Below are 13,467 nucleotides of genomic sequence, written 5' to 3' on the forward strand. Positions count from 1 at the left end.
TTGTGTAGGGGAGCCGCGAGTCTCATTACGGAAGCTCCATTTGCGTCTTCTAGACGCATTCAATTTCAACAGGGACACGTAGTTAAGTATGTATCGAGAAGGGGGACTTTAATCCGGGTTAATGGCCCGGACTGGACTAAGTTTCGATTGTGTCACCTGGTCGAGCGTCGAGCGTCGGGCGTCACGTAATTGAAACATACATATCCGAGTTGCCGTATACGACCGAGTTGCCGTGAGGCCGCAGAGTTCCGGCTTCCATCTTCCGTATTCTGTGCGCACATTCGCCGCTAAACGCGAACCTTTTGGACGAGTAATGATTATAAATCGCATTTTCTCAATTCCGGCGAAAAAGTGACTCAATAAACTATCTAATACGAAGGAAAACTATTATATCGTGTCCCTTTCTTTTTCTTGTAATTGCGCAATAATAAGGGTACACTTAGCATCGTGCCCTGAATAAAACATGTTGGGAAATTCAACGGAGTAGATTAGATTCTAAAGATCGTATTCTGATCGTGCGTTTGACGCTAAACACGTGGTCGTCCATTTTCCAGGTTGAAATAACATTGTATACGTGACCTTCATATGAGACAAATAAAGACGAAGCTCAGAGTTCGCGGAATTCATATTTTGCGCTAAACAAGCGCGCTCAGAATGTGATTCTGAGGAGACCATGTAAAATTTTCGCTCCGCGCAAAATCTATCGTTTTTAACGGGCGCGCGCTGAAAAACCTTCTCGGAGTTAGGTCGACGTTAACGAAGAGTTGGGGACGAGCGCACGACGACGCGTCGCTTGGAGTCGCTTGGAGTCATATCGGCGGGGAAATGATGCACTTTAACCTATATAACACCGAGGATAACGAAGAAAGACGATGCAGTTTTTAGACGGCGAGATCGCTCCCTTAAAGCGTCGTCGTCTCGCCGCACAGTACGTCGCACGTCCTGTCTGAAGGTTAATCTTGGCGATAAACACGAGGTTGGCTTTTTTATCTTTTTCTCTCTGCCACTATCTCCCCTTCGCCTCTGTCATGGCCGAAGAAGTGGGAAGACTTCAGCGACGCCCGTAGGGCGTATTTTCTCTCAGCGCGAAACCGTAACTCCCGAAAGGGATGCTAGTCGCGGTCCGACAAATGCGACGAAAGAAAACGAAATTATCGTCCAAAGCTCCATTAAAATTAATACCGTCGCGCTAATTAAAACCTGTGAGCGAACGAGACGAGTTAAAGCGTGAGTCGACTAATTTTAACGCCGAAGATATAATATAGCCGGTGGAGTTATTTTCACGAAGCGCGCGTCTGCCTGCTCGTCGGCTTCCGCCGCTTCTGCTTTAAATGACTCATATTTATTCTCCCCTCGGCTCCGAGCACTCGTCAAATATACACCTTTACCTCTCATGATACATCTTGGCTCTTTAATTTTCTCGCGCGCTGCGAGTACACGTTCGTTTGGCGCGCGAGTGGAATGTTATAGGTCACCCTCTGCCGTAAGGAGGACATTTTTTTTCTCCGGCTGTACCGGAGCTAAGAGCACCCTTTCCGTCGCGCCGCTATTAATCTGCCCTCCCCGTAGCAGACAAATTGACTGCTTCGACCGACTTTTGTCTTCCGATGGAGCGTATTACGAGCACCTCGGATTCCGCGATATTAAACGCTCAACGAGCGACTATAAATCTACCCCTTCGATTGAACGGTGCGACAACGCAAGATACGTGAGACACTCCGTCCCTCCGAGTTAACTCTATCGCTATACGCGAATCGATGAAAAAACAAAAAAATACATTCGCCGCTCGGTTTCTCGTTTTTCACAGGAATCTCACTCACTACCGTCGATCTGTCTATATTATTTCGCGTCCGTTGCCCGTTTGTCTATAAAGCGAGTATCGCGCGTCCATAGATCGCGGCGAGTCTATTGACGATACATCGATCAAGTTGGAATCAGAATTTCGGACGTACAATCAATATATAGAGATATATTATTCTACTGCTAAGAAAAGCGATTGCGCGGTTTACTTTCCTTTTTTTAAGTAATGATTATCTTTGACAAAATATATTTTCTTAAAAAAAATAAATTTTTAAATATATTGATCACGAAATTTAGAGAATTTTAATTATCATGCACTCAAAACAAGAATTTATTTTTTTTACGAGAATATTATAAAACTTTATAGAAAAAAAGACTGATTTTATATAGTAAGCAAATTAAATTTTTGTTTTTATTTAACCCGTAACAGATACCATGCCTTTTTAATCAAATTACGGGTACCATGGGGTCCAGCTAACCCCAATAAATTTTTGTCATTTTTAACATGATAATAAAAGCTAGCAAGAAAAACGCTTTATAGTTCGAAAATAATAATTTACTAGTATTATATTATAACTAGACATTTATAATAACAGTCTCAGTTTTTCAGTACTCTAAAAGAAAACATAAACTGAATATAAAATAACTAAACTGAATAAATAAACTGAATATAAAATGAATACAATGTGGACAGTGTCGAAATAAAATACACTGAAAGACAAATAATCGGAAAAAGAAAAAAATTTGTTTTAATCTAAGTCTACAAATTATAGATTATATAAAAAAATATAAACAAGTATTGTTAAATTAAATACAATATTAAAATCGTAGAGGGTTTTTAGATTGTTACAGATAGTGCTTGCACATTTGGTGTATACTGGTTCATTGCATCTAACATATACTTCTTTGGACTTCATATCTTTACTTCTAGGACATTTATTATATCTTACTCTGGATGATAAAATAATTTTAGATCTTTCAGTTTCTTCAATTTTTAAAATAGATTAAATTATTAAACGCAATGGCTTATGAATATATTGAGTTGTAGAAAAGAATATATTGAGTTGTCTCTTAAGTTTAGGTTCTACTAACTGAAAGGCAAAAGCTTTTACACTTTTCCGTGAAGAATGAATCATATTGAGCTGAAGATTAAGAAAATTATTTTCATAAAAATAATATTAACGGTACCATGGGGTCACTGTGACCCCAGACGAAAAACAAATGCATATAATTCACAGCTACTTACAAATAACTCGATGATCTTTTCTTCCGTCACACTGAAAACTGTTACTCGAAAGATACTGAAGATATTAGCGCCATACAGTGGATAGTTTAGGAATTATCATAAAAATAAAATTAGTTGGGGTCTCTGGAATCCCATAGTACCTGTTACGGGTTAATAATAACTCAAACTACTCGGCGTTGCCCGAATTATCACAAGTTGTCAAAGGAATAAAATTCAGGGGGAAGGGAAATATCCACATTTCACTGTGACCTATATTTTTTAGCAGACTCCTAGAGAATAACTATGCAAAATTTGATCAAAGGGTCAAAGGATTATAGGAGTTTATAGAGAACACACATATAGACAGACAGACGGCCATTCCATATTATATATATGAATTCTCGATTGAAGTGCTAAATTTATTCAGAACATATTTTGAACAGATTTGATCTCTACGATGAACTGTGATAGATTTGCGAATATCTAAACTTATGAAATACTTATGAAACATTTACTTGCATATAGTATGTATTTTCTTGTATGTACGCACGCACAGGATGTAATATCTATTTTCGCTTCGACGAGGAATAGAATAGAGCTTCTTAGTAATAGCGATTATATTACAGCGTAATAGCGTTTCTCGACGACGCTAATCAGTTCAGATTCAGCCGATCTTTGATGCAATACTCGAGCACTGAGACCACGGAGGAGACTTCTGCGGCATTGCGATGGTACATCGCAGCGGCGCTCGATCAATTTATTAAAAATTGCGCAGATCTATATATGAATATGTATGCATAACAGCGCGGAGCATATCTGAGAAACCTCCACGCGAAACTATGCGGTCTCCAGAGAGCGGCAATACGACTGCCAGAGATGAAAAAATGTTTTCCGCTGGCGTAGATCGTAGTTATAGAGGGAAAGAAATACGGTTGTGTAAAATGTGACGTGCAAATATACAGAAACATGGCGATGTAGACACAATCACGACGCGTTTTAATATCGTCGCGCATAATATCGCTGTTTCAGCGCATTTTGTGAGAATGCATGGGCCACGTAGTGACATCGGCCATGGCGAACGCGAAAGTACGGACGGCACATTGTCTTGCGAGTATTTGGTAGTTTCGCGTCGGCAAGCTCAAGAGGTCTCGCAGCTTATGCGACGTAAGAGGATTTATCCGCGACGTTATTTTCGCCCACATCGCGCTCTGGATCACAGTTACGGCTTTTTCTCTCTTTCTCTCTCTCTCCCGTGAGGGCGAGATGGAAAATGCTTAATAACTCACACCGACGTTACTGTTCGCAAAGTTGTTACGCATAAATCACGCAACTCGCACACGAAATAAATGGAATAAACGGATCTGGCCTCAGGGGTGGATTCGAGCTCGATACGTACTCGGAGTCGTGAGAAGCACTCTCTTTTTCCTCCTCTTTTTTCACTTTTTGCTTTTGTTCACATCTTTTAGTTTTTTTTTTAAGTGGAGTCTCTCACGAACGGGTAACGTTAAACATTCCTCGCGATTTATTCGACCTTCGTGTCAAGTGAACTTTTGGCAAGTACGCATGATACGTTCATCCAGTCTGTGCCAAAGGAATAAAGCTCGCAGCGCTCTGGATTACTCAAAGTGAATAATTCCCTTTGCCAAAATCAGAAAAACGCCGGTGCGTCGGTGCGTTACTTCGGGAAAGCTTTAATTTATACCTTTGAATCGGTGCCAAGTGTAAAGCGGGGCGCTGGCCGTTGAGCCAACAAAATGCTACGTTACTCCTTAGAATACCGCGAAATATCAGATTCATGAAAATGTCACGCGAAGTGTCCAGAGCGCCAAGGCGATTGTTATTCCACACGTAACGTTACTCCGCTAATATCTCCTTCAGTTACAATTGCATGGCTCCTGTTCGCCGCGACATTACTCTATTTGCAGTAACTACAAAAGCAACAGCCGCCGTTTATTCCTAGTTTATTCATACAGAGATATGGATTTGCATATCAGCGATAATGCAAATACCAACAGCGATAATGCGAACCAACAACTAAGTGATTTTATCGTTATATCGATTTTAACATTATGCATATTTCGTAATTACAATAAAGAAGTACTTTATTTAAGCTTCAACGAGCAAAACTGTGCAATTTTTCAAGCCGAAGAAATATTTTTTTTTTTAGCAGCAAGCAAGCAGTTGGTATTTTCTACAATATTGAGTTGGTAACAGTCGTCTTCGAAGTATTTGTATGTTTCCAAGTAATTGTTTAATAGCTCTAATGAGTTTAATAAGGAAACATGGAAATGTTTCTCATAAGATTTTCATGAGTAGCAAATAAAAATAAGAGATATATTTTTTACTCTATCGGACACATTTAAAGATTAAGAAAATCTCCTAAGGGAAATTTGTAAAATTTGCATTTGTAAAATTAATGGTAAATGAATATCTTTAAAACCTTGAGATATATGAGAAAAAGTGTTTTAAACGCAGATTTTACATTATATTTAATATTCTTTATAACCGCATAATAAATAATAAATAAGCTAATATTATACAATGCAACTTTATGATTACGTGTTTTTTGTTAACATTCTAGGTTGAAATATACTTTTTGAAAAAAATATTTTTTTCTATCTCTTGTAGTTTTCATTATATTTCCTTCGAAAAAAACTGATTTTCTTCAAAGAAATATTTCACCCCCTAAACTTGCGAAAGGGCACATATAATAAAAAAACGTATCTGTTATTTTTATCTAAAGTACAACATATTACAAGTTCATAAAAATCGGAGGCGGACATTTGTGTGAGTTTCCTTGTAAGATAGAAAATAAGGACGAATCGTCAAAAAGCCGCGCATGTACGAGGGCGAGAGATTTCAACTTCGATGTAAACGAAAATATTTCTCGAAAGTGGAAAGTTGGATTTCGCTTCTCTCGAAGCCGCACGATCGTCTTGTAACAAATCCGGACTTAAGATTCCACCTTTCCATCCGTTTGACACCTCTTCGACGTAAGAACATCGACGCTGATAAGAGTAACCCGCGACAGATCGCGGCCGTGTGCCGGCGTCGATTTGCGCCCCACGGTGCTTCTTCGTCCGCACCCTCTCGCTCGGGGGTGCGTTCAGTCGGCTTCGAGCCGCGAGTGGGGTAAGTTGCGTCGCGCGCCGGCTCGTCTGGCCCTTCGCTTAGCGGACGGACACCCAACGCCACCCCGCGTACATCACTCATTCTCGTTCATCGTTGAAACGCAAACAACCACTGACGACGATCGGGCGCATCGTCGCGCGCCGATTTCACCGGCGCGGTGCGTTCGCTCGCTCGGCGCGGGTGAATGCATTGTGAATGCACCACGAGCGCGTTTCGTGATCCATCTGGTCGATTTTGCACTGGTTCTTTCACGGGGGTCTCGCCCCCGACTTATGACGACAACGACGACGACGACGACGACCAGGGGAAGGAAACGACACGGTTGGTGGAGTCGCGCGTCGCATGTGAACGCCAGTGGGAACCTTCGTCATGCTGAGGTGAGTCCTCGTTCTGTCGTTTCCCACTCGATCTACTTCTCGTCACGACTGTGACGCATTTTCTTATGTAACGCTGTGTCTTTTGAGATAGGAGCGATTCGCTCTTACCGAATTTCGCGACTACGATCGGGAATCTCTAATCGGGTTGACAGTTGCAGGCTGTTAATTCAGATTTCGCGCGTCTCTTCCCTCATTCACTTTAATCGATATCTTAATCAAATTGAGATTAAATTTTTTTTATAAAAATAATGTTCAGATAGTAATAGTTTGTATGTTCTAAAAGATTGGAGTTTGAGATTCTTGATAAATTAAATTACAGAAGTGCAATTGAGTGAGAGAACTCTCAATACTCTTTATTTAATTATTAGTGCATTTTAATAGTTCAGTGCACTCAATAGTTCTTACTTATTCGTTGGTATTCTTTTCTAGAAGTTTTATATTCGATATGAGTACACTACACGAAATTATGTTGTTACATTTAGAAAGCAGGAATTATCCGATTTCTCCAGACAAATGCTAGTACGGAACTTGCTTGGATTACTAAGCTGCAAGAACGAAACATGAGAAGGATTTCAAGAGGAAATTCAACATTCAAAAAGTTACGAGGAAATTTGTCAACCAGCGGCTGGCTATTGACCTTATTTTGCAAGAAAGTAGTTGATTCAAGTTTTAAAGTCCCGTTTCGTTTGGAGCAAAAATCTTTTCGTGCGCGCGAGTTTTGTTTGGAGAAGCGCTCTTCAGGAACCTCGAGGAAATGTTCTGTTCTATTAAGACGTAGTCGATTGTCGATTCTGAGCCTTAGAGAGCAGGGACTTAATTGATGTGAGAGATCAGATGGACTGCTGAACATGAATTGCAGTGGTACGATGGCATAGTGAGGTAATCTCCAGGTACAAGTGGGTCAACAAGTTGAATATTCCGTAGGTACTCGGTTTTGTATTCGAGGGTTGCCTTTAGTGGATTGTGATATGCGCTATGGTACCGAGGATTGAAAATACACGAACGTTGATCTCATCGTGGAAGCCCGTAGAGACTTATGACTCGAAAAAGTAACAAAATTACCTTCTTTTCCTTTTCTAAAATTTTCTAAAAGAGAAGTGAATAAACACTTGTCTTTTTCGAATACTAATCAACAATAACTTGTGAATATTGTATGTAAAATTACAAATAGTAATTACAAACATTGAAAAGTTACACATGTTACTTTGTGCCAGCACTCAAATTATTTTCTGCATTAATTTCTGCGACGTGCCACTAAAGGCCGGCGATAATTGTGTTGCAGAAACGAAATCTTTGACATGACTAATTTACTCATTTCGAGAAGAAAGAAACGAGGTAGTTCTTATATTTAGTCGTCGTCATAGCCGCGCTTCCGGCTTGTTAACGTCGGGAGTAAGCCTGAAGTCCCGCTCTCCATTAGTATTCAGCCTTTTTGACACGTTAATAATGTCACGAGGCACACACATGCCACGACAAATTAGCCTAAAAGCTCTCCTCGTCAATATCGTAACTTTCTACCAACAAAGACGCTAATGTTCGTACCAGCGCTTTTCCTCCGTCTTGGAAATCTCCCCAAGTTATTAATCCCTTATCTCTACGGTCCGGAGTGTCTCGCTTTTATTTCGCGAGATGGTACGCTCTTCTCGGAAAAGTGGCATCTCCACTCGCCTTTCTTTCTTCGTCGTAGCTTTGGACGATTCTCGGCTATACGGCACGCGCATTTTAAAATTTACGATCGGTGCTCTCGCTCACGAGAATTCGCATGCCGTACAACACCACGGCCTTTATGTATTATTCGGTGCTTCAAGATTTACCATGAAATGCACGGGCGAATAGTGGAGCAATCCGAGTTGTTTGCGCACATAGTGACCGAACGGTGTTTGGATCAACAACGACGGTTATATAGAGCTTGCAAACCCTCAATGGTCATTACGGGTCACGAGAGAAGAGTTCCGATAGTTTGGATTTCACAACGTAAAATACTGTCGCGCTTGATTTTCCGGGAGTTTTAGTGATAATAAAAATATATATATCTGGATAGGGCAGTTCTGATCCCCCGGATATAAAACTCGACACTGCGTCCCAAGAGAAACAAATATTCATGAAAGAGCAAAGAGAAGGAAGAGTTCCAAAAACATAGAACACAGAAATATGTAAAGAAACGTAGTCTTGATTACAAAACATGACGATGTACACGTATACTTGTGATTCCGCGTCGAAAGATCCACGAAAAAGGAAACGGTGTTAAGTATGAGCCGATCAATTTCGCGCGCTATTTTTGCCGCGATCGATCGTGAGTGCCGTCGAACATGTCGCCGGAGCGACGAACGACGTCGCGTTTCTTCTTCTCTTTTTTTTTCTCGTTTCCCTTATCGAGTTATGCCCATCTTCTCGAGAGATTTCATTACCCTCGCCATGTGCTTCAACACGCGTCCTAGGTTCTGACTCCACCTTAGGTTCACTCATATAGTACATACGATATATATATATATATATATATATATAATGCAGAAATTTATATTTCTCGGCAGACTGTAAAATGCTTTTACAGTCTCGGGGGCAAGATCACGCGCGGGGCGGGGTTGACAATTTTCAGCAGGACTTTATTACATCCACGGTCGCATCCTGCATCGCCAGTATATCTCTCCTTGCGCTAAGTTCTATTTTCGTTGCGCCATATCGATCCCGCTCGCGCCGTTTGAAGTCGTACACCGTGCGTGGTCGGCCCGCGCGAATCTCTTTTGCAAACGGCGAAATTAAGCGTTAGGTGGAACGGGGAAAGAGAAGGTACGCTTATCCATCGCGCGATAGCAAGAAAAGCAACGAAAAAAGAAAATGGAAAGAAGAAAGAGAAGCGCTAATACACGGTGGGACGAGAGTGGAGGTGTATAAATCGGCACAGGTCATATTTTAAACGCACGTTTCACTTAATACGAAGCGTACGCAAATAAATCGTATAAGGCCGTATGTTGAACAAGCGAGATATGAAGATACATGATTTATCGATACGCATATAATCCTTTTAATATCCTTTTAATATCGAATTTTTCATTCGATATCCAAGTAACAAGAACGTATATCCTGAAAATTATTTTATCGATCATCTTCGCGATTATGGAATAACAAATTTATTTATTTTTCCTCCCACGATAATACCTTAGTGTATTCAGTTCTCGTGACAACTCTTCGCAATTGCTCGTGAAACACATTGCGAGAGCAGTGAATAAAAAGTACCAAATAAAACTATAAACTTATTTTTCCTCTCTTTCTTTTTGTGAAGTGAAAATGTTCCGCTTTGGAACGAGTGTGGCTCCAGATGTGTCGTAGTGACCGACGTGGAAATTAAATTTAAAAATCTCCAATGCAGTTGCGTCTGTCGTGCCCGTTGCGCGTCGCATACGCCGCCAGTAGTCGAGCTTGATCATTGGACCGACGGCTGCATTTAATGCTGAATAAACGTGCACGCCCCGGACGCGATTTATTATTACTTTTTCGGATAATTAGTTACATGTAACGTCTTAGTTAATGAGAGCTCAAATAAGAAGATTATCGTTATGACGTAGTATGTATGTATATATATATATATATATATATATATATATATATATATATATATATATATATATATGTTCATGAATAATATTAATGATGTATCTCTCTTCTGTATCGAAAAGCATTTAATGCAATGCATCGATGAGGTTAATACATTTTAATGAACTGTCGATTTAATGAAGCTCACGCATTTCTCCTGAAGCTTATCTCGTTGAAATTTTGAAATTCTTCCGTAATTGTGTTTTCTATCAAATTTCTGTTAAGGTAAAATTACCTTTAATTTCATCCAGGAATCTCTCTCTCTTCTCTTGGAATACCGTGCATAATCGCGAGAGAGAAGGTCGATAAATAAAATCATACAGAATAAAGATACAATTTGAAGAAGGAATGAAGAACTTCACGAGAAAATACAACAGTCGAATATTTACGCTTGGAAATGTTTCTTTCTCTCTCTCTCTTTCTCTCTTTTTGTCTTCCCTTTTTCTCTCGCTCTTTTTCATTCGCGAGGCTTCGTCGAGATCGTGAGATCGAGTGTTTTGTGTGCTCGTTCATGTAGAAATTCTGTCGAGCATTAAACATGAATAAGCCAATGTGCAATGCGACGGCACGCAAAGGTACCGGTTAAATAACTAAATGTTGAGTTCATCAATTGATAAATCAGTGAATCGATCGTCAGATTAATTATCGTCGCTAACAGAGTGCGGATGCGTGCTCGCAATGGCGCAACGACTATTCTCGCTTGCTGGAACGAAGTAATTAATTTCTAACTGGTAACAATGCTCGCGAACACGCCGGTGACGATACTACTCGTTATTAATTGAGAATCCAATCGAAAGTTGCATCGTGCGCGCGATTCAAGTTGGATCGCGGTGTAAGCCGGGGACAAGCGTTTCCACGTTTCCCCATTAAAATTCTTCGCGCTGCTTGAGCCATTCGCCATTCCTCAACGCGTCATAACATAACCGTCTCTGTCCGTCGACAGTTGAAATTCTATTTTTTCAGCGCGTTTCACTGGAACGCGCGCAACGCGAGTAGATGACTTTCGTCGTAGATATTTGTTCACGGTAGGACTATAACGATAAATAGTCAGCCTCAAAGGCACGAAGATGCGATGTAGACGATTCGCGGCTTTTGCCGCGTTTATTACTCTTTCATAAGACCCGTGCAGGACGACGTTATCTGTCAGAGAATTTACTGCTCGGCGATACCGTGAGCTTTTGTAAACTTGAAAGACTGAGTTCGAAAACTTCTGTTATGCTCACAGTAGTTCCAAGAGCTAATGGGAAGATGCGGTTGATTCGGTATGTTTTGTTTCCTTTTTTCAATTGTTGCGCGAATAAATCTGTGCTGAGATAACGGCGCTGGATTTGCACCGCGAGAAGGATAAACGATGGCAGATTTTGCCCAGCACATCAATATGATAACGAGATCGAGATATCAGGATCGACGTTTGTCCTGTTGTGTAGCGGTTATCCTCCATTCTTCTCGTCGATATGTCAACTGTCGCGCGGATAACCACTTTCGCGCATTTGCGTACTGAAATTTATCGTTGTCGATTTATAAACGGCGCATTATACGGGTGATAAAACCAACGAAACGACGATAGTTGGAGGCAGATGATTTTTATGGCATCGTAAAGTCTCCGTCACAATCTTGATTTCGAGTCGCTGTTCAATAAATGTGCCGCAGTTACAGACGCGTATGTCTGACTATTTCTGTTTCAAAGCGTAATCGAATTTATCGAAATACTTAATGTTCGACTAGCTACATACGGCTTTCGATTCGTTACAGAACTTGGAATATCTGAAGAAGAAAGAGCGACTTCGTCTTAATTAATAGTTGGTCAAGCGTTTTGGTTGAATAGTGTAGGCAATATTTGCTTCGCCAATGATTAGGAAATAAAGTTAGTTAATTTTTAATTAGCTTTTGACCAGGTTCTAATTAAACTTTTTTGTAAAAAATTCTGTCAAATAGTTTTCATTGTTTGATTTTACATTATTAAATATAATATAATATAATAATACAATATAATAGTAATTAAATGTAATATAATAATTAAAAATAAAATCTTTTACCATTTTATCTTTTACCATTTATCATTTAATATAAAAAACGTGAAAATTGTGTTTTAGAAGGTACACGGGACAAATAGTATGATTAAATCGTACATATATCTAGTTGACACAACTGGTTGTACTATATAGATATATTCTTTCCGTATAGAGAAAAGACTTCTTTTCACACACGTACAAATTCATACATTATTGAGTTTGATTACTAGACAGAAGAAAATTGATTACTAGATAGAAAACGTGCTCAGTATTTACTAATTATAGTTTATTGCCTATTTTCTGACCGACAACTACCCAAGAAATACTGACCAATATTTTCCTATCCAATTTCTGAATTATTACAGTCTAATAAATCCTAGTCAGCAAAAACTGGCCAGTTTATAGCTAGTGACTAATTTTTCCTGGAAGTTTTTCCACTTAGAATTTGATTTATGATTTACATTAATTTTTAGTTACAACCGACTAATGCGTCTACTAATGTTCGTAACGTTTGCGCGTCGTTACTACTCGCTTTCTATGATCACCGTCTGGTTCCAGACACAACTCGGAATAATTCACGAGTGTCTTGTAATTTCCGTGCGGTGTAGAAACTCTTAAGAACCCCGTGCGTTTATATTATACAAACTTGGCGCGATACGGAACAACTTGCCGGGACAGGTCGGCGTTAATGCCATTACATTACCCGTTTAATCTGAATACCATCAACATAATCGTGTTTGCTGACATCTTCCGTCGGCTTGCCAGCTCTCCGTATCTCGCCTATTCAATTATGCCTCCATCTCGACGACAATGTCAGGGGCATAAAGAGTGATACAGTGCTATTTAACAGTGTGACTCGAGTGGCGGTCGCGCTTTTAAATCTATCGCGGTCGGTGGAGACAAGTGATGCCGCAACTCCGTGACGGATTGCTCCGTCGCTGTCTTCGTCGAACCTTCGTCCTTGGATAGGTTAAAAAGGTAACGAGCTCAATTCTGTGGGCGATTCGGAGAGACGAGAGCGAAGCAGCTCGACACTCGGACGGATAAAAGGAATGAGCTTTCGAGCCGACTGCTCTTGTACACTCGACAACCGTCGCGACGTTTTTGTTACAAGCATCGAGAGAAACTGTGCTTTCTTTCTTGATAGAATCAATCGCCAGAGAAAACGAGAGAGAGAGAGAGAGAGAGAGAGAGAGAGAGAGCGAGAGAGAGGGAGAAAGAGAGAGAGGGGGAGGGAGGGAGGGAGAGAGGGGGAGAGATAGGGAGATAGAGGGATAGAGAGAGAGATAGATAGATAGAGAGAGAGAAAGAGAGAGAGAGAGAGAGAGAG

General features: G+C 40.3%; 1 protein-coding gene across 4 annotated transcripts in view; it reads left to right on the plus strand.

Annotated features, from left to right (window-relative positions):
• The first annotated feature begins 6,162 nt into the window (after nt 1-6,162).
• The window catches only part of LOC116843372, an 86,983-nt gene continuing 79,678 nt past the window's right edge, over nt 6,163-13,467 (plus strand). For all 4 annotated transcript variants that reach the window (XR_004377875.1, XM_032813754.1, XM_032813751.1 and 1 more), the window contains exon 1: nt 6,163-6,534. The gene's annotated coding sequence lies outside the window, so the exon portion shown is untranslated. The remainder of the gene's footprint in view (nt 6,535-13,467) is intronic.

The sequence above is a fragment of the Odontomachus brunneus genome, unplaced genomic scaffold (genome assembly GCF_010583005.1).
Source record: "Odontomachus brunneus isolate Ranch 3 - 2012 unplaced genomic scaffold, Obru_v1 Obru_scaffold_032, whole genome shotgun sequence".
Classification (NCBI taxonomy): domain Eukaryota; kingdom Metazoa; phylum Arthropoda; class Insecta; order Hymenoptera; family Formicidae; genus Odontomachus; species Odontomachus brunneus.